Source organism: Motacilla alba, chromosome 11, assembly GCF_015832195.1.
Source record: "Motacilla alba alba isolate MOTALB_02 chromosome 11, Motacilla_alba_V1.0_pri, whole genome shotgun sequence".
NCBI lineage: Eukaryota > Metazoa > Chordata > Aves > Passeriformes > Motacillidae > Motacilla > Motacilla alba.
In genome coordinates, this window is record NC_052026.1 from 15,861,706 (window position 1) to 15,881,160 (window position 19,455).

Here is a 19,455-nt window from a genome sequence, read left to right on the forward strand (position 1 = left end):
CACCTAATAACCAAAATTAATTACCTGCCTCTGCTCATTTTGTCAAAAGATCAAAGTAATACATCCAGTGGCTGCACAGGAATGTGACTATTTGTACAAAATTACATTTACACAGAAGAGGTGTAGGGCCAGACCCTGCAGTATTTGTCATTAGTCACATATAAGTCACCTTATTGAGGGAACTGCTCCTCATTTCTTAGCACCAGCACTGCAGGACGCAGATGAACTTCTGCAATATTAAGGTGATGAGGTTCTGCAGCAGAGCAAGGGTAGAATCAATTCTTCTCAGAGTTCACCTTGTCCTCATCAGCCTACCTGGCACATATGAAATATTTATTAAATCAATTTCAGAATGACCAGACACAGTTAGTTCAGCAGTTGGTTCTTCCAGGAACACTTTGGGAATGGGGATGGAAGCATGTAACTTCCATTCCCACAGGACCCCTACAGTGCATACAGTAACCCTCCATTCAGGAGATGCTGCTGAGCACACAGCCTCATACACTCCATCCAATGAACACCCTGGCCCCTTTCAGCAATATAGCTTAAGCTTACCTTCCTCATTTCTTCAGCACTGTGCAGTATTTTGGATTAGCGCTGAATCAAGCTGAGGTCCCTCAAAACCATTTTTTTCTGGCACAATGCAACCAGAACTGTGGATGTTGCTCTTGAGTTTGGCTGTCTGCAATGAGAACTGTATTACCAATCCACAGGGAGTGGAAAACACAGGGCAAGGATGCTCATAGGGCCTGGTTCCTGGGCCACTGAAGTCCTAAGGCAGCTTTCTCCTGTCTACGGCAGGCTTTGAAGGCAGGCTGGTAAAATTCTGTCTTGGCAATCCAGACCGTATTTGCTCCCAATAATGCAGAAAAAGTTTGACAGATCTTAGCAAATCCAGCCCATGGTTTCAGTCTCCTTTTGAGAGCTTTGGCTATGCCCTCCTGGCAAAGAAAAAGGAAAACTTTGTAATAAACATATGGAATTCCGTTGGCTGAGAATTTTGATAAAAGCATGTACAGAAGGAACTCAGTGTCAGTGCAGACCCTGTAAAACACATATATAAATATTTACGTAGTTTCCCTTTCTTTCTGGAATTGTTTTTTGTTCTATTTGATCACAGTACTTCTCCAGCTTCCAATATTTTTGCATAATGTTCTTGCCTTCGTTTGTAATCACTCTACTTGGTGTGGAAGATGGATTTTGCAAATTTTGTGCTATTACATACCTTAGCATGGAAAGGATTAGATGGGTTTTTCTTTTTCCGTTTAGTCATTATTTAACTGCTTGTGAGCTTCAGGGATTTATATCCCAGTAGGTCTAATTCCAGGATTATAGGTATCTAAATATCCAGTAAATCATTTAGTAGCATATAGGTTTAAGGCAACTCCAAATAACCCCTCCAGTTAGCTCTCCAGCTAAAAACTGAAGTTAGCCAGAAGCACTAGATTTGAGTAAGAGTTATTAAGTAATGCAGAATCACTAATTTAGAGTCTGATTCTACTGGCTTCAAAGGTACTGATAGAATTTATATCCACTTCAGTGGAACATGGCAAGGTCTTCAAATCTTCTTGCTTTAGACACTTGCCTTCTTCCTAGCCAAACACTAATCAAAGTCTCCTCCTCCTCTGATTTTAAGGACCAGCTCTCATTCCCACAACCATTGCATTTTTATTTAGATAAACACTGTCAGGTTGAGCTGACCCAAAATTTAGATTTATTGAAAATGAAATAAAATGAGCAACAGAAAGCTCTCTGTATTTGTTTTTCTAAGTTCTAGTGAAAGCAGCTTCTTGGTTTGGACTTCAATTTTCCTTGGCATCATCTACAGCCTGAACATAGAAGCACTGTGATCGTACATGAAAACAAATAGGGGACAAAAGTGAAAGAGAGTTAGAGGTTTTCCTTGTTTGGCCTTAGTGAAAAGTAAACACGTGGTATTACAGATCAGAAGCAAATCTGGTTTCTTGCCATCTATCACTCAGAATAATCGAAAGCAATACTAACAGCAAAGATAAGGAGATCACTGGGTTTAACTGCCTTGTAATTTGCCCATGCTCCTTTAAACATGGCACAGGGAGCAATCCAGGCTTTGCCCTGGCAGAGGGGTGAGAACAGCCATGGACTGGTGCCAGCTCCCACTGGGCGTGTCTGGGGTTTGTCCTGCTGGGTTCAGGTGAGGCACTGTTCCACTGGCACCAGCAACACTGGAGAGGCACAGGTGTCTTGAGGTCGGGCTTCTGGTTTGGTTTGAGATGCGTGAGGCCGTTAAATCCATCATTTCCTAGCACTGACTGATTCTCCCCAATCCATGCAAAAAGTGGTTTTGTACCTGACCCTTTTCTTGCAGCACCTTGGAGCAGGTGACTGCTGAGGGACACAAACCTCAGCACTTCCTGCACACAGGGAACCAACCTGGCTGTTCTAACAGGGCCTGGAGGAACCAGGACCGGGGTGTGGTGAGGTGATAAAACTGAGCATCCCTCCCACCCTTAAGGGTAAGTGCTTGTTTAAACTCTCTTTATATTGGGTGTGTCAGAGGTGTGGGCCTAGAGGATCTGCCATAGCCAGAATTAACATGTGTTCTTCTACTGCAGAGCAGATATAAAACAGCCTTTTCTTTCCAGACACAGACTTTTTGCCTGCACTAGTGTCAACACAGAGTTCATTTCAGGCAAGCTCAGTGGTGAAGAGAAAGGTAAGGTTAGGTGAGGAGCCCTTCCCATCAAACCAAACTTGAAGGAAGGCCAGGACTTCAGGGCTGGATTACGACCAGGCACATCCCAGCACACAGGGCAGTGAGTAATGTGCATCACCTCAAGAAAGCTTTGAATCTTAGAAACCACCTTGCATTTACAGTTTCCTTCCTTGTATGGTATTATATAGTTATTAGATTATATAGTTATATTAGATTCTATATTATATATAACATATATGAATATATAACAGTGGATTATATTAGTTTTCTATGCACTACCTACCATTCTTTGTGCTGGCTCAGGCAGTTAGGCCAGAGTATGACCTGTCCACACCTCCACACACATCCTGCAAGAAATGAGCAACCAAACAGACAGGCTTGTTTACTCCTGCATGCCTCAACCCACAGTTCAGATAGCCAAAAACAAAGGGGACAACAGAACATTCACTGCACTCATCTTTATCTCCTGGGCAAGAGAAATAAAGTCACCATGTAGCCTTCCTTTACTGACCACTCAATCTTCTCTGCAAACAGTTCTCTACCTATGGCCACAGTGTGTTCAGCTTAACCCTTCCAAATGGCTTTGAGAAGCTGATTTTTAAATGAATGGACAGCAAAGATGGAGAAATAATATATTCCACTGGTGCCATGTCATCATGGTACATCATTCATAAAATTTTATGTGTATCTAGACCCTGTCAACAGGCCTGCTTCAAAGAGCATGCAGGATCAGCAGTCTGTAGCTTCAGAGACAGACAACATCTAAATCCACCACCATTTCAGCAGCATCTCTGCCTGAATATGATAGATAAGGATTTCAGGAAGGCATGTCAAAGATAAAAGGAAGGCTACCCCTTGCTCTTGTTTAATTTCCCTTCCAATTTCCTAAAAGGCCTGTTGCGGGAATGACTGTCACCAGAAAGATACAGGGCCCAATTTACAGCTATTGCACAGAACTGCAATAAGCAGTTGCAGTCTATAATTTTCAAGTAACACCACATTTATGAAAACTGCAACAATCCCTTTTGCTGTGATTTGTGGACTCAGATGGCAGAAGAGCCAACCTCTCTCTCAGGCAGCAGAGAGCATGAAGAGAGAAAGATGAAGAAAACCAAACTGGCTGCTGCCTCAGCATGTAGACTGCAAAACAAATAAAAAACAGTCTTAAAAAGTGTTAATAAAATATCCGCTAAGAGTAGAAGGGGAGATTAGAGCTGACAAGTTGGCCATAGGGCCTTCTTCAGGCTCTTCCAGTTAGAACTGAGATAAGATGACAAGTTAAGAAATTGAACTATGTTGACAAGGTCTGCATTTTCATAAATTTCTTCCCTCTCCTTTTATATTAAAAAAATCTGCAAAATAAAAATTTTAGAATTCAAACAAAAGGCCTTTAATACTGTGCAGTTCTCCTAAGCCTCTTGTACCAGGCTTTGGAATAAATGCAAGAGTAACTGCAAGACCCATCACAGAAAATGCATTGTATTTACTGAGGAATCACCTCTAATTTTTTTCACCAAGGATTCTATGTAAGTGGAAAGACTTCAGCATGAGTTGGATGAAGTCCCAGATCATCCTGCAGTTTTTAAGGAGAGCAGGGTTACTACTACAAGAGTCAACTAGAAAATACTCTGGTTAAAGCTTTTCATTTGGGTTTTTTCAAAATCATATCAAAATCAGCAGAAAAGCTTTCATTAGGTCTAATCCCTTTCTGAAAAATAGTTTAAATTTTTCTGAATTGGGACTGGAATTCTGGTATTAGGGACAGATTCATGAAGAGTCAAACTCAGTGTCCCACATTATCATCAATTCATTCACTCTGTGCTTCAGGCAACTTAATGTTTTAAATCCAAAGCATTTCCTCTTTTACCTCCAAAAAGCCATTCCACTGTTAAATAAATTATAACTACGCCTCTAATTTTGCCATCTGGGAGTTTCTTTCCCAATTCAAGATTTGGGAACCAGGAGTTTCTCTATAAACTGCTCAGGCTAAGCCAAAGTAATGCAAGAGATTTTCAAAGTACGTCATTTTATTTTTATCATTATCATCATCATCATTATTATTATTATTGTCATGATCTTTTCTTTGGCGTTTTGGCTGTTACCTCAGCGAGGTGAGCACGTAGTCTGTGCTTCCCCATTTCAGGAGACCACAGCCATGCACAGATCACAGGCCCAACAAAGAGTTTATCACAAGTGCATCTAGTATTGTTTATAATCAGTGAACTGCACCACAGAAGTAGAAGGGAACTGAAGGCTGGCAGGTTACAGAAGTGCTCCTCCTGCAGTAACAAGGATGCTTCAAGAGAACAGGTTTTTATGAGCTTTAGTCAGACTTTCAGTCACAAGGCTGTTTTGATGTTCACCTTCTTTGAGGGGACAGTAGAAGGCTTAAATCTTAATCACTTCTGAGCACAGAGGACTTGAAAGGCAGTGGAATAAATTTATCTTCACCATATTACACACAAGTGCAAAGAAAGAAAGACCCTCAGTAGAGTTTAGACCTTTGTAATGAGCTCTGCAGTCATAACTCTAAGCAGAACTTAAGTCATTGGTCTCACTGGAGAAACAATGCCTGAAAGGTGAAGGCATTCTCACACATCTTTTTGTTAAGGTTGTGTCAGGAACACACGCTCCCAGTGGTGGAGCTGGCCTTTAACAACTGAGAATCCTCTGAGCTTCTGAGATATAAGCAGCTGGACCTGTTGCCAGCATGACTCCTGCCTCCAGTTTCAAAGCCTAAGAAGGCCCTGGCCACAGTTCATTCACTACTTCAGGTCAGCTTCTGCTTAATGAAGTTCTAGAGAAGTGGTAACTAATCATCTAAAGGCTGCCAATGACATCTGGGGGACACTGTTTCTGCACTGGAACATCCAGGATCCAAGGAGGCAAATCAGAAATCTTTGGCAGCACAGCAGTGGTGAGGGACCAGGTAGACCAGGGCAGGAACAGCTTTCTTGCTCCCTAGCTTCAGTCATTCCCCTACCCAAACCACCAAGGCTTCTTCAGATTCTCAGGTGGGACTCCTAATGAAAGAAGTTATGAAAGGGCAGAAAGTTTGATTCACTGAGCCGCCACAGTGGCAACGCGTTTGCACAACCTCTCCACCCAAAGTCAAGAGGTTTAACCTGCAGGGATAATTGCACCCCTTTGGCAAGGGTGGTACAGAACACTTGAAAAGGTAATCAAAGCAGGGAAAAAGGGAAAGCAACATCATTTTGGATAATTGAAGCAAAGAGGTAATACATATCTCAGTGTCACAGGGAAGATTGCCCAATGCAATACGCATTTATTCTTATCTCAGAATTGTATTTATCGAAGTAAACCATGCTTCAGTTAAAGGGAAGCACATAAATCTTCTCTTATTGTAATTTTGCAACTCAAAGCAGCTGCTAATTATATTATAGATCTTCTAGAAGTATGTATAGTAATTACCAGTTTCAGCCACATTATTAGACTTGCAAAAAGAGTTTGGTCTTTGTAAGCATGTCAGGAGCAGAGGGTCAGATCAAAATCAGGGTAAATCAGCACATGTTCAAGAAATCAAGTGACAAATCCTAACTGTAGTGGACTTACCTGATTTGCACTTGATGAAGACACTACCTTTAAGAAATACACAGGCTTCTTTGCTGAACTCTTTCTTTTTGGAGTCCTCACCCAAGTTATGAGTTACCTTTGGTTTTCTGCATGACCTCCTCATAGAGATGATCAGGGTCTGCCTTGGTCCCAGTTTCAATGTATTGGAATCAGCAACAGCTCACTTCAGATCTTAAAACCTCCCAGAAAGAAAAATTGATGTTATTGTCCTTGGAGTAGGAGAAAGTTCAAGGCCTATGAAGTCCTTGAGAAGCCCTGGATACTGCCTTCTTCCATGGATGAATGGAAGCACCACTTTTTATCAAATAAATGCACAAAAAGGAAATCTAGTGAAATAACCAAGGTATGGTTATACTACCCACTTTCTTCATACACTACAGCTGAAGCTAAAAAACACTACCAGGCATAATCCTAAAGTATTATTTATATTTGCATACATACACGAGAATAACCACTTCTATTACTAATTTGGTCTATTTGTCTGGGTTTCATATTAACTGAGCACTGGCTGGAGTTCCTAAACCAACAGGAATTATGTGGGCAAAAGACTGAAAGGTTGCCATGCAAGGTAGAGTTTTCAAAACCATTATGTGAATTATAAGCTGAACTTCCAACATGAAAAGGTATTTTTTATGAAGTACTTCTGGTTCCAGTGTACTTCCATATAAACTATAGAAGTACTAATATATATCTATTCAGAACTAAAATGAAACCATTATTCAAATCCCTACTTTCTCAAGAGATTTATAGAAATTTAATAGTGACTAAAATAATGTACAAGTGGTTAATTTCTTCTGTTAGACCAGTAGGGGCACTTAAATATTACAATCTCAAGCACAAATTATTCTGTGAAGATACAAAAATAAAATTATTTGCTTTGTGAATTATCATTTGCAAAACCTTTTGATACCTTTTACTGAAAGGGTTTAACATGAGTGCAAAGCCACATTATTAATGAAAATAACCATACAGTCATTTAAGTAATGACGTCTTCATGTTGCTTTGTAGCTTCAGTGTCTACTTCTGCAAAGTGCTGAGTTTCTTCCATTATCATTGAGAGTAAGAGTTGAACCAAAAGTGGAAAACACTCTCCCATGGCCAAATGGATAGGCAATGTTTATTGTGCAACATCCTCCTTGGGAAAAGAATCTAAATAAGAGTTTCAAGATTAATATCCGATTTCCAGGCTTTTACAGTACTTGGCAATCATTCAAATCTAACAGTGAACAGAGGCAAAGATTAAAAAGCCAAAGGCCACAGACCTGTTCAAACTGGTGTAGTGGGTTCAAAGTTTCCTCCAAGATCCTGAGCTACAGTTTCCACATATCACTGAGGTAAAAAACCTGGGCAGCCCCACAGATAAGGTCCTATTTACTCTAGATGAACTGAAGAATTACAATGAATCACACTTTGGACCTTGTTCTTTAGCTGTAATTAGTACTTGATTATTTTGGTTACTCACTGAAGAGTGACTTCAGTGTAACCCTTCAGAAGTGTTGGAGCAAAATGAGCACGGGGACAAAAAAAAAAGGTTAAAAAAAAAAGGGCTGCTGCTGCTAATGGTGAGAAAAATGGTGGGAAAATACTCATGTGTCCTTGCCAAAGCACAAGTGCATTGAAGTGCCTGCAGTCATTGTTATTCCTGTTCTTGCTAAAAACTTGTTGGGAATCCCACCGACTTTGGAGAATGCAGGGGAGAATTCTCACAAACAGGAGTGTGAAAGAAAGCAGAGAGAAGAAAGTAGTGGTAATGCAGAGTCCTTTCTTACCTGTGCTTGGCATCTGCAATCCCCTGACATCATCTTGACACAGGACTGGATTTAGTTCCCTTACTGGATGTGATCCAAACCTTTATGTTCTGACTTTCACCAATGGGAATGCCAATAGGATTCCTTCTTTCTTTCCAGCCATGTTTCAGGAAAGAACTTATTGTGAGGAAGGTAAACCATTTAATTGTTCTCCTTTAAATAAAGCACAGTACAAGTTCATTTTACCATTCTAAAATTTATAATACCAAGCCTAAAGACGTCAGAATCAAATCAGTATCTATTATGCTCCAGCAGCAGACTGCTACCTGTATGACTGCTCATGGAAAATACCAGGTACTGAACACAGCAGAGCAGAGTCTAAACACACAAGGAGAACCAGCAGAAGAGGAGACAGAATACAGGCTAAGCCAAATGCAGCATTTTTTTTAAAAAAATCATCTTCATTCTCCAATGACAAGATATAGACAAACTTTTTCTTCTCCTTAGAGAAGCCAAAAAGCTTTTTCTCAGTCGGCAAAATATTTGTGTATCACTTGATGTTCTCAGTTCATTAAGTGCTGAGATCCTACTCCACACATTTACCAAGACCTAGGCTATGACACCTTCTGTCAAGCTACTTTTCTGTAGCCTACAATCCCTTTCCTATTAAAGAGAACTAAACCAACCTTGCTGATAGTAATGGAAACCCAAAAACTTTCAATAAGTATGAAATCATCTTATATTTGAAGATGAATATTTATCCTTTGTACTGAGATTCACAGGGTCTCATCTCTTGTCAGCTGACAAACTGTTGTCACAGCTGGGCAGGATCAAGTCCTGAAAAATGTGTGCGGAGCCTCAATACATTGACACCAAGGTCACCAAGAAACCAGTTCAAAACAGGAAACATCTCTGACCCCATGGATTATAAAGATTTCATATAGCTATGACAAGTGCTTACAGTAAATTCCAATATAAGGAACCTCCACCAATAGCTAGAGCTGTGAGCTCTTTAAAAACAGGGTGGTGTCACTTGATTCTTGCAATTGAGGACGTGTCTTAAATAGATGTGAGTGAACTGGAGGGTAGAAAAACTGATACATTACCCATTCTTTTCGTCAGGTCTCACATTTTTTAATAGAAACTTGATAAAAAGTCAGGTTTTATACTGTTGGGTCCCACTGCAGCACCTCATAAGAAACAACTGCTCAGTTCACCAGGCTGGCACTTTGCTGGGCATTCCCAAGGGTTTCACTGACCCGTCCTCCCTGGACTGGCTGAGCAGGCCAGGTAAACAGCCACTGCCTTCCCCTCAGAGCCGCTCTTGCTGGCAGCTATTCCCAGTTTTGGAAAACAAATTGCAGACCATTATCAGCTCTTCTGGTAATTGCTGCAGGATGGAAACGCAGGGTGCAATAAATCACAACATCATTATCCTAAGGCCCAAATGGTCTGGCATATTTTTGCTTAAGATGGTTAATACAGAAATGGTGTAGACTGCAATGGCAGATAAAAATATTTTGTATTGACTAGCATGCATGGGAGCTTTTTGTACTTGTTCAGGTTATTCTCAAAACATTTTAAGCTAATAAAAATAATATTGTCTTTAGTTACAACATTCTCTTTTTAACTCTGTGGGAAAAGAAAATCCCTAAGTCTTTAAATGTGAGAGCCTTGAACTCTGCACAAGGTATTACATCTATTACTAAGGTACCACAGATAATGGCTGTGGGCTAAAGGTTGGTGTATTTTCATTGTTTGTATTCTTTCTTTAAGGCAAATGTCCACTGCTTAACCATATCTCAGTATTTATATGGACACCACATGATTTCCAGCAAAGATTTTCATGCCTGGGCTAAAAGAATTGAACTGAGCTAAAGTTCTCCAAAGTCCAATATAATACATAAACTTCAAAACTCTGACTTTTAAAGAAAGAAACCGCAAAATCAGGCACTTTTAAACAATCATTAGGTCATGTGAATGGGAGAAAAGTGATGGGATTTCCCTTAGGATATTCCAACAAGTACAATCTCTCAGCCAAGAGGATCGGAGCATTTCAGGGAGGTGCAAGATAGGGAGGTTGTGTTGAAAAATACACATTTAATGTTCAGCCAAGGAGAAATATTAACAGCACTCATGGATTTGCCAATTGCCCAGAGAAAAGTGCAAGAATGGAGGGGAGGGAAAAGAAATAAATAAAACTGGAGAGAAAAAATTATATATAATAGAATTTTGCTTCTCCCTCCAGTTTTAGACCAGCTCATCAAAGCCAAAAGGTAATTCCACTCATTGCAGTATCTTCCATCTTGATCACATTTCACCCATTAATAAGCAATTGGATTTGTACCAGACAACTGGAAGTGTCCCAAAAAAGCACAACCCTCTGACGTGCTAGCAACACTAGAATTAGATAAAACATTCACAAGACAGACCCACAGATTTAGTGGATGTGACTTTCATAAACGCTGGTGTTCAGAAAGAGCAGCTTTATAGAAAACATTTGCTCCTAGTCTGTAGTCTCTGCTGAAATGAGTTTAAATTACCTCAATATCAAATACATTTTTTCTAAACTTTTTTGATGATGGTATTATTTTCGTCTAGTTAAAAAAAAAATAGAAGGCTCTGCAGGGCTTATACTAAACAGGTTAAGATTATTATAATCAAATTTTGATTGAAATACTATTAATGATCTGTCGTGGGAATATAAAGTAAGATTTTTGGGTTGATAGCATCTTTGTGATGGAAAGCACATCTTTTTAATTGGATTCTTGGAGAAAATACTGTAAAGCTTGTTCAGCTTGCTTTAGTCCAGACTGCCCTGCACACATGTACATGGTAGCAAATATTTAGTTACGTTCATGACTGCATTAGGTACATTACACAGGGAGTAGGTAAAACACAGAGCAAGACAAGGCAATCTCTTTTCAAAGAAGAGCATGGAAGTGCTGCTTGGTGCTACCATGACCAATAGTAACCCTGAGCCAGAAGCACTATCAGTGCCAGACACACCTGGGCCAGGGCCATGTGAGCTGGGCTGGTCCCTGCACCCCAGGCAGGAGGGATTTTCCTGACCCTTGTACAGCATGCACCTCAGGTAGAGGAAGGCTTTTTCTTTCCTGGTAATACTCATCACTTTGTGCATTGGAAACAACTGGTACCAGCAATCTGCTGAGCAGCTCTGTGCACAGGTAGATGCTCTGGCATGGAAACAACAAGGCTCCCTTATCTCAGAGGCAGGGCAAAGCCATGGAGTGATCCCTATTTAATTGAGAGCTGACAGCTGTTTACATCACCAAGGATTTAGCTGCAGTGTAACTGCTCTTGTGACAAGCCATGTACCTTCGAACGTTGGACAGCTTACTTCCAAATCTTTTATGTTGTGACAGCCTCCCTAATCATTCAGAAAATAAATTGTGGAAGCTCCCAAACAGCATTTTAAAACATGACAGTTTTACTGCTTCCATCTTTACACCAGCTACTCCACAGTGACTGCTGTTTTTGGAGTTGTTGGGGTTTTTGATTATATAAGAATAAACAAAACAGGTTGCTGCTAGTACTCCAAACACAATAAGCACTCCCTCTTACAGAGACTGGAAAACTACTTAACGTTGTGGAACAGTCAGTAGTGGTGGCTCTTACACCACCATCTGTCTATGTAAATGCAACTTCTGCAGCTGCTGAGACCTAAGATAATCTATTGAAATGAAGAGTACTTGCTACCACTCTCCTGTTATTTCAGCGTTATCATAATGCTCCAATTAAATGAAACTCAAAGCAGAACAATATGTCACATCCACGCTGAATTTCGGGATCAGAGAAAATACTGTAGAGAGAACATCTCACCCTGCAAAACATTTTGCTGATTGCAATTACATCAACAAAAACGAAATTCCTATTTACAGGAGTGGATACTGGCAGGGGAAATGCTAAACTAGCTTTGTTAATTCCAAGACTGTCAGATATTCCAGTTTGCCAAATATCTGCATTGATTTCTGCATCCCCCTCCAGCACTGCACTCGCTGATGGTGGCCAGTCTCACCAATAAGTTTATTGATGAAAAAGAATTTATTGTGGCAAAATTCAGCTAAAATCAGCAATGCTTTTAGGCACTGGGGCATAGAAGATGCAGCATCTCCTCAATCTACTCATCTTCTCCAGCCATGCCCTCAATACCATTTTAGGGTAAAATCCAGCAGCACATCCCAAGCTAATCCTCTTGCTCATTTGCTGTGGGAAGGAACCCAGGTGCATGGGCTGGATGGGAACTTAGACAGACACCTGAGGCACTGGGGATCTGCTGCCACATCCCCACTCTTGCAGTCCTTGCAGGACCAACCATAATCTCCAATAGAGGGTGATGAGTGCTGTGTGAGACCAACAAGACTTCTGCACTTGTCATGGATTTACAGGAGTTGGGGAGCTGAAGGGAGATGCAGAGACTGGATGAAATCTGTAGCTGCCATCTAGATCCACCTTCCTCCCAGCACAGGGATATTGCCAAATGTAGATCAAACTTGGCTCTGCCTGGCCGGGTCCTGAAAGCCTCACTGGATAAATGGAGGTTCCAGCTCCCTCTGGGTGATTTGTTCCCAGCTGCACTCACAGAACCAGGCTTCTTAGGCCTAGCCTAACTACATTAACTTAGAACAGTAATCAACTAATAAATGATTTCTGACCTCTTGGGGCATAAGGGTCGTGGTATCTCATGGACAGCAGTGAAGCATTCAGCACTTTATCTCTAATGGAGGGAATCATTTATCTGCAATGGCACCTGGAGAATGGTGGGTGTTGTCAGAATGTCAAGGTCCAGCATCAGGGTGTGTAACAAACATTAACCACCCCTCTTCATTGGGCAGTTTTTTAATTTCATTTTTTATTGAGCATGATTATTAGTTTATGACAGGTATAAATTAGAGAAGAAGCAAACCTAGATCACCTCCTACAGGCCAAGGAGAGAGGAGACTTTTCCTTCACTGAATATTGTTCCTGAACCTCTGCACTCCACTTCTAGTTTCAGCACCTTGAAAGAGCACTGAGTCTATCAGACTGTTCTTGGCATGCTCAACTGCAATTATTTATCTTAGCATTAGATCATTATGGGACGATCTTCTAATATCAGAATTTTTAGGTCAATAGCAGGCTCCCTCACAGATTTGTAACACCCAGGACAACTGGGCACTCCATGTAACCAAAGACACTTTTTTTGCCCACTTTATGCAATCAGAAACTTCCTTTGCACATGGAATCAAGATATTTCTTTTTTTCATTTCTTGGAAACCTTTTCTGCAAAATGGAGTTTATGCAGGCTATTGTAAAATACTGTGGGGGAAAGTGCATATTTAAAAGTATAATATATTCTCTTTACTGATCATGATCTGAGAGTTAAAGTGTGTTTGAAACATTGTGTTTTGCAATCCAAGCTATGTGATGAGTGATAAGCTATATAGTCATAATTAACAGTAGTGATAAATAAAATGCATTACATTCTGTACAGCCCTATTTGCATTGCAAAAATCCCTATTTAGATTACAATGAACTCTAAATTACAGAGTAAACAAGTTTTGGCTACATCTTGAGGCCCAGCAGGGAGGAAGGTATCGTTTGCCACCCCAGCAGAGGAATGCTGTTTACATCCAACTGGACTGTGCCCAGAGACTTTGCAGCTTTAACACACAAGGGGCTGCAAACAGACCCCTGCAGTCCCTCTGCTTAGTGGGGCTTATTGGACAGCTGCAGGCTCCCTACTCAACACCAGAAACTTTCAGCAGAGCTTGACTTCCCCAAAAGTGGTCAGGGCTAAGGGGATTAGACTGAAGTTAGCCTTTACCTGGGAGCCAGCTTGGTGGGCATTAGGCTGCCAGGTGGCTGAAATGAAACACTGCTGTGCGCTTTCATCAAGAAAGAAGTCTGTGAGTTCATTTTGGACAAGCTGTAGATGAGGGACAACAGGATATTTGCTCTAAACTTTTTCTTCTCTTTCCCCATACAGAAAACACAGCAACATTGCAGGGGCTCTGCTCACCTGGATCTCTGTCAATCCCAGCACCTGAGTGTGCATGGTACAGGCTGGGCTGACTGGGTCAGTGGATCATCTCCTCTTAGAGCAGCGTTAAGAAAAGACAGATGTTCACTCTCTGACAGGAGGTCGCCTGTGCATATCTGTCACCATTATAAACTCTGCTGTGCTCTAGGTGGTGTTTTTACCAAATTCCATATTTTTATTTCCTTTCACTAAAAGCAGACACGGCGATTAGGAGAGAGGCAGCAGCGTCAGTTCTGATGACATCGGGAAGGGAAGAATGTGTCTTTTATTGCCCTGGCAGAGTAAGATCAGGTCTGGAAGTGGCACAGATTGTGAGCAGAGATATTGGAGCCTGGTTGCCACCTCATTTCACAACTCAGAGAATCTGATTAAGATCCCCAATTTCTTCTGGACAGCTTCCCACAGCTTTTATTCACTTGCCTCCACAAACAATGACATAAAATATTCTCTTCCCTGTGGACTTCACAAGTCATGAGCTGTCTCGAGTCTGATCTGAAGTCAGCCAGAAAGTGAAGGTGGTGCAAAAGACATGAAGCCTCTTCTCAGTCACAGGTCTCTCTGCAAAGCCAGACCACATCAGAGCAGTGACGGAGCAGCCGCAGCAGAGTAGATTTTTTCCTGTCTGCAAACACCCAGATCAACAGAGAGCCACAGTGCTCTTCACCCAAAACACTCAAGTTCCAGCCCATTCAGTACTTAGGAACTTCAGTGTTGTTTGAAGAGACTTGATACAGGAATTGGTTCTCTCCTCTTTCTCCAAAATAACTTACATTAATTATTCTTCCAGATATGCTGTGATTTGCTTCTCTGGAGGAAAGAAAAAGAGCCAGGGGTGTATTCAAAGAGGAGGAATTGTCAAGCAGGGTAGGTAATTTTTCCTTTTTACTTTGGTGTGTATGACTGCTACTAATGCTACTTTTTGCATTTAACCTTAAATTACAATGAATAAGAAAGAGTTGGACTTTCAATTATTGTTATAAATCAGCCCACATAATTTAGATTGAATTGAATGCTTATTTTTCCTGCAAATATTTTCTATAAAAATTGGAGCTGGAACAAAAGCTTGACTGACCAGATGTGATTCCTGTTTTCTGGAATGAAGTAGAACACTCCACCTCTCACCTGTGTCCTCATGGTAGCTTTGCTCTGCATCCTCCCATTTCTTGTTGCACTTGGGATCTGAAGTGCTGAAGAGGTCTGAGCACATGAATGCAACCAGCTAAGAAACAAAACAAAGGAAAGAAAAAAAACAGGCTTGGTGCATAACCCGAGGTGTACCTACGCAATAAGCAGGCACCTGAATCTTCTGGTTCAGGTGACAACAGAAAAAAGAAAACAACTTGTTAAAACATTACCTGAAGCAGAAGTTTCTAACTCTGTGCCAGGCCTGGTACATGCTTGAGCAACTCTTTTCAATTAAGTCATCATCCCAGTGATGCCTCGTGGGTGGTGAGGCTCCGCGCTGTCCTCGGTGCGAGCGAGACATTCCCCCACACGCCTTTGCACTAATTATTATCTCTGCTGTCCTGGGTGCTCATCCAGAGCCCTGCTCTCACCAGCCCAGCTCAGCTCCCTCCTGAGAGGCAGCTCCTGAGGAACTGGATGCCTCAGTGACACCAACAGCCAAAGAGTGCTGCTGCTCAGCTCCTAAATTTCTCAAAGTGTCTTTGCAGATCCCCTTGTGAGGCAGGCATGTGCCACCAGAGGTTGTATAAACCAGCAGCTCTCAAGTCAAGAATGAATTTTCCATGCCTTAGATTTCTAAAGTCTAAGACAGAATTTCTTAGCAGCTCCTTGGCTACTAATTCCCCATCTGCTGAAGGCAATGACAATGTAACAGAAAAACAGACAGATTTGTCCTGGAAAACAGGAAGACTTTCTGGCTGAATTAGCTTTTGCCTGCTGTCTCTAGAAACAAATCTCCCTAAAATATCAGCAACAAATCAATTTTACTGCTTTTCAGTGGAGAGCAAGGAAATTACCTTTTCTGATTTCAACCTTCTTCCAGTGTCACAAACCCATCAGGCCAAATAATTTCCTAAGAATTTACCATATGTTCAAATTGGAACCTGAAAATAGGCTTATTTTCTGTTTAGTCTAAATCCAAAGCCACAGAATGAAGTTTATGTTCAAGGTACCTGAATCTGGAACTTCTCAAAATGTGAAGGGTTTAGGTCTGTACTTGTAGATTTGTTTTTTGTTCCATTCCTAATGAAAGATAACTTTAAAAGTAAGGATTAACGATTTATGGGGTAGTAATCTATAAAAAGCTCTGCATCCAAGGTATTAGAAAGCAATATAAATTCTTTTGTAGAAATGTAAACGGTATTTAAATGTAAGTAGGTATTATACCCAGTTGGTTAGATGGGGACAGTGAGAGCCTCTGACCAGCTTTCCTGGGAATCAGATAGGTCCCTAAATCATTAACTTAGTGTTAAATCATCTTAGAGATATAAATAAATTGAGAGACTTATTCAGGGATGTCTTGCAGAATGTAAGTAGTTTCTAGATGAATGACTCATAAGATCAAAGTCAAGGAAGACACCCATTTAATTAGGGAGGAAAGTCTTGAGCAAATCTCAAAGACATCTTTGCCAGGCACAAAACCTTCCCTGTGTGCTCTCCAGTTTCACCTGACTCTTATGGAACACAGTCGCCCCAAACTACCCCACAAAAACCAGAATGAGGTTGAAAAGCAGCTAATTTAGGAATCCTCCTACAGATTCCATAACATTGCAATCACCAATAAATATTCACAGGTTTTTCTACAGTGCAAATTACCCAACAGAACAGGTTTGCCATCAGAATCCAGCCTTATGCAAGTCAACCTTTAAAAATTCCACAACTTCACCAGTCCTGCCCTTCAGCTGGACAAGTGGCCCAGGTTGGCAGAGCAGACCCTGAGGTAATTTCATGGTTCCTTTGTATCACACATGATCTCTGCCCTGCACAGGGTATTTGCTCCTGACATAATCTGTCATGTTATTAAGGGAAAACTCATCCTTGATGGCTTATTCAGAGCTAACCAGAAACCACAACATTCTTTTGCTATTCAAAAATAAGCAGTGCTTTCTTTTTTCTCCTGACAGTCAATGTATTTCAGCTGATACCTGAGGCCCACTTTCCAGTGAATTTTCTGAAATTAAAAAAATTTTTAAATGTATTCCTAAATTCAACACTCAGAAATCTTCCTTTTGTATTATTGTGTTTTGCATGAATTAGGAAGCCTGGTAAGTCAGTAAGGAAAAACTATTATTTGTTCCAATGCTTCCTCTGTCATAGTTACAAATTTGGTGGGTGTGTCTCCATAATGGAGTGGAAAAATCACAGTTCCATATACTTTACAGCATATCTGATTTTTATCCTAGCTGACTTTATTTCAGATATTTATAATTGCATTTCACAGTCACTGTTACTGCTTGGTTTATTGTCCTGGCAATTGAAAACTGAATGTACTCAGTGCTGAATTCCCCGTTTATATTTACCCTGCTCATTTCTCTCAGTCCCCACTGCAACCCAAGACCTTCTTTTCCCGACCATTCACCCTGCATCAATGCTGGGACTGTCCCTAGGTCTCTTCTGGAGCAGAACAACCATGCTATGCTAAGTCTTTGCGTTGCTTTAGTTCTTTGATGTCCCCAGAATACAGAAGAGACAAGAGCACAACCACTATAATGTGCTGCTTGTAATTTTCAGTGGATATCACAAAATTCTTCTGAGAATCTGTTGCAAAAAGTGAAGTCCAAAAATTAACTGCAACTTGTCAAAATCCAGTGCATGAGTGCTTATAAAGTGACTCTCTTCCTTGGATCTGGGTGCTTGCAGCACTTTGGAATCTATTAATTTGACAAGAAGATAACATTAATGTAAACTCAACTGTTACTTTTCTAAAATCCAATTAATCTTGTCAAGCAATACACAAAATTTCATTTCCCTAAAGCTGCAGAAACTAAATAAGGCAAGATAGCGAATATGGCCAAACTTCCAAGCCCTTTTCCACGCAGCACTTAGCTCAAAACTCTCTCTCAGTAATAAAGGTATGGATGGGAATCAAGATCAGCACTGAGAACTAACCTGAGAAATGTGGTCCAGCAGCAAGTGACATTTGTTTCTGCTCACTTGGGTGGCATCACAGCACTGCTGTACATCTCTCCTGCACCCTCACACATTGGCTCATGTTTTCTTTCACTCAGGAAATGTGCAAGTTACCCTCATGTAAAAATGGTCAATCGGGGAAATCTGTTGCCCTGGCTTTTCCCTTAAAAATCACATCTACTGTCATCTCCTCACATTCTTTACTAGAAAAGCTGCTCTGGATTTTTTAGAAAAATCATGATCTGAATTAGGAAAGTTTCCACAGAATTATGGCGTACTGTCAGCTATCTGGACTGAGCATATTTTGCTCAGAAACCACCACCACCACCAGGAACCAGCAGAATCCCACCAGTGTGTAAGACAGTGTAACAAAGACAACTGAGACAGGACTTGTAAATAGCCTGTGCCAAGACTGGACACAGATTACTGTGATCTCTTCCAAACATATTTTTAGTTCTCATCTCTCTTCAACTGTAAAATATGAAGAAATAAAGATGAATAAGAGCAGGAGAACAAGAGCCAGGCATTTCAGGGAACACAGGGAACAACAAAGGAGTGCAAGTAAAACAGCATCTCAGAAAAAGACAAATCAATAAAAGTAATTACATCTTTTCCTCTATTTTTCTGTACTTATCTGATACGATCCTGTGCTTTTCTATGCTTTGTTCAAAACAAGGGTATGATTACCCTGATCATCCACCTTTCTGTTACAGCTTTCTCCCAATTTTGTATCCAAAATCGAGACGATAGATACAGCATATCTAAAATCAGACATACAAAATGGAATTGCTGCATTGTACTCAGAAGCCCGGCACTGCATGCACACAAAAAACAAAGAAAAAGTAGTTATCTGTTACCCTAATTTAAGGTGTGCAATTAGCAAAGCTGGAACGCAAACACTGTCTCTCCTCAAGTCACTGTGGGTGTATAGATGGATGACATATCTAATAAGAAGCTGAGCATCCAGCCACTAAGATGCTCCTATAAGCTGTATCACAATCCTCTTAAGGATTTAGGGAAATCAGAGGCTCAGCTTTGCCATCTGTGGCTTAATAAATATTTTCTTCAGAGGCTTTGTGCCTTGTTTTAGCAACCAAGAAAATAGTCATACAGTAATTTCTGAGACATGGCATTACCATGAGCTCATTTTGTCTCTCCTCAACAGCTCTTTTTTGCAAGTGGATGACCTGTGGTAGCTGTGCTGAATGAGGGAGGTGAAACCCAGCTTTTGGGTTTTATTGCATGACCCAGCAAGGCTGTGTTAGGTCATGGGTGTCCAG

General features: G+C 40.8%; 1 long non-coding RNA gene across 13 annotated transcripts in view; it reads right to left on the reverse strand.

The window, feature by feature from the left end:
• Positions 1-19,455, reverse strand: part of LOC119705373 — a 113,161-nt gene that overhangs the window by 60,023 nt on the left and 33,683 nt on the right. For 10 of the 13 annotated variants that reach the window (XR_005258216.1, XR_005258213.1, XR_005258214.1 and 7 more), the window contains exons 2-6: positions 15,203-15,299; positions 14,060-14,638; positions 6,269-8,250; positions 2,979-3,042; positions 556-941 (exon numbers count right to left, since the gene is read on the reverse strand). This is a non-coding gene — a long non-coding RNA (uncharacterized LOC119705373). The remainder of the gene's footprint in view (positions 1-555; positions 942-2,978; positions 3,043-6,268; positions 8,251-14,059; positions 14,639-15,202; positions 15,300-19,455) is intronic. The other 3 variants (XR_005258211.1, XR_005258209.1, XR_005258206.1) reach the window with 3 other exon arrangements.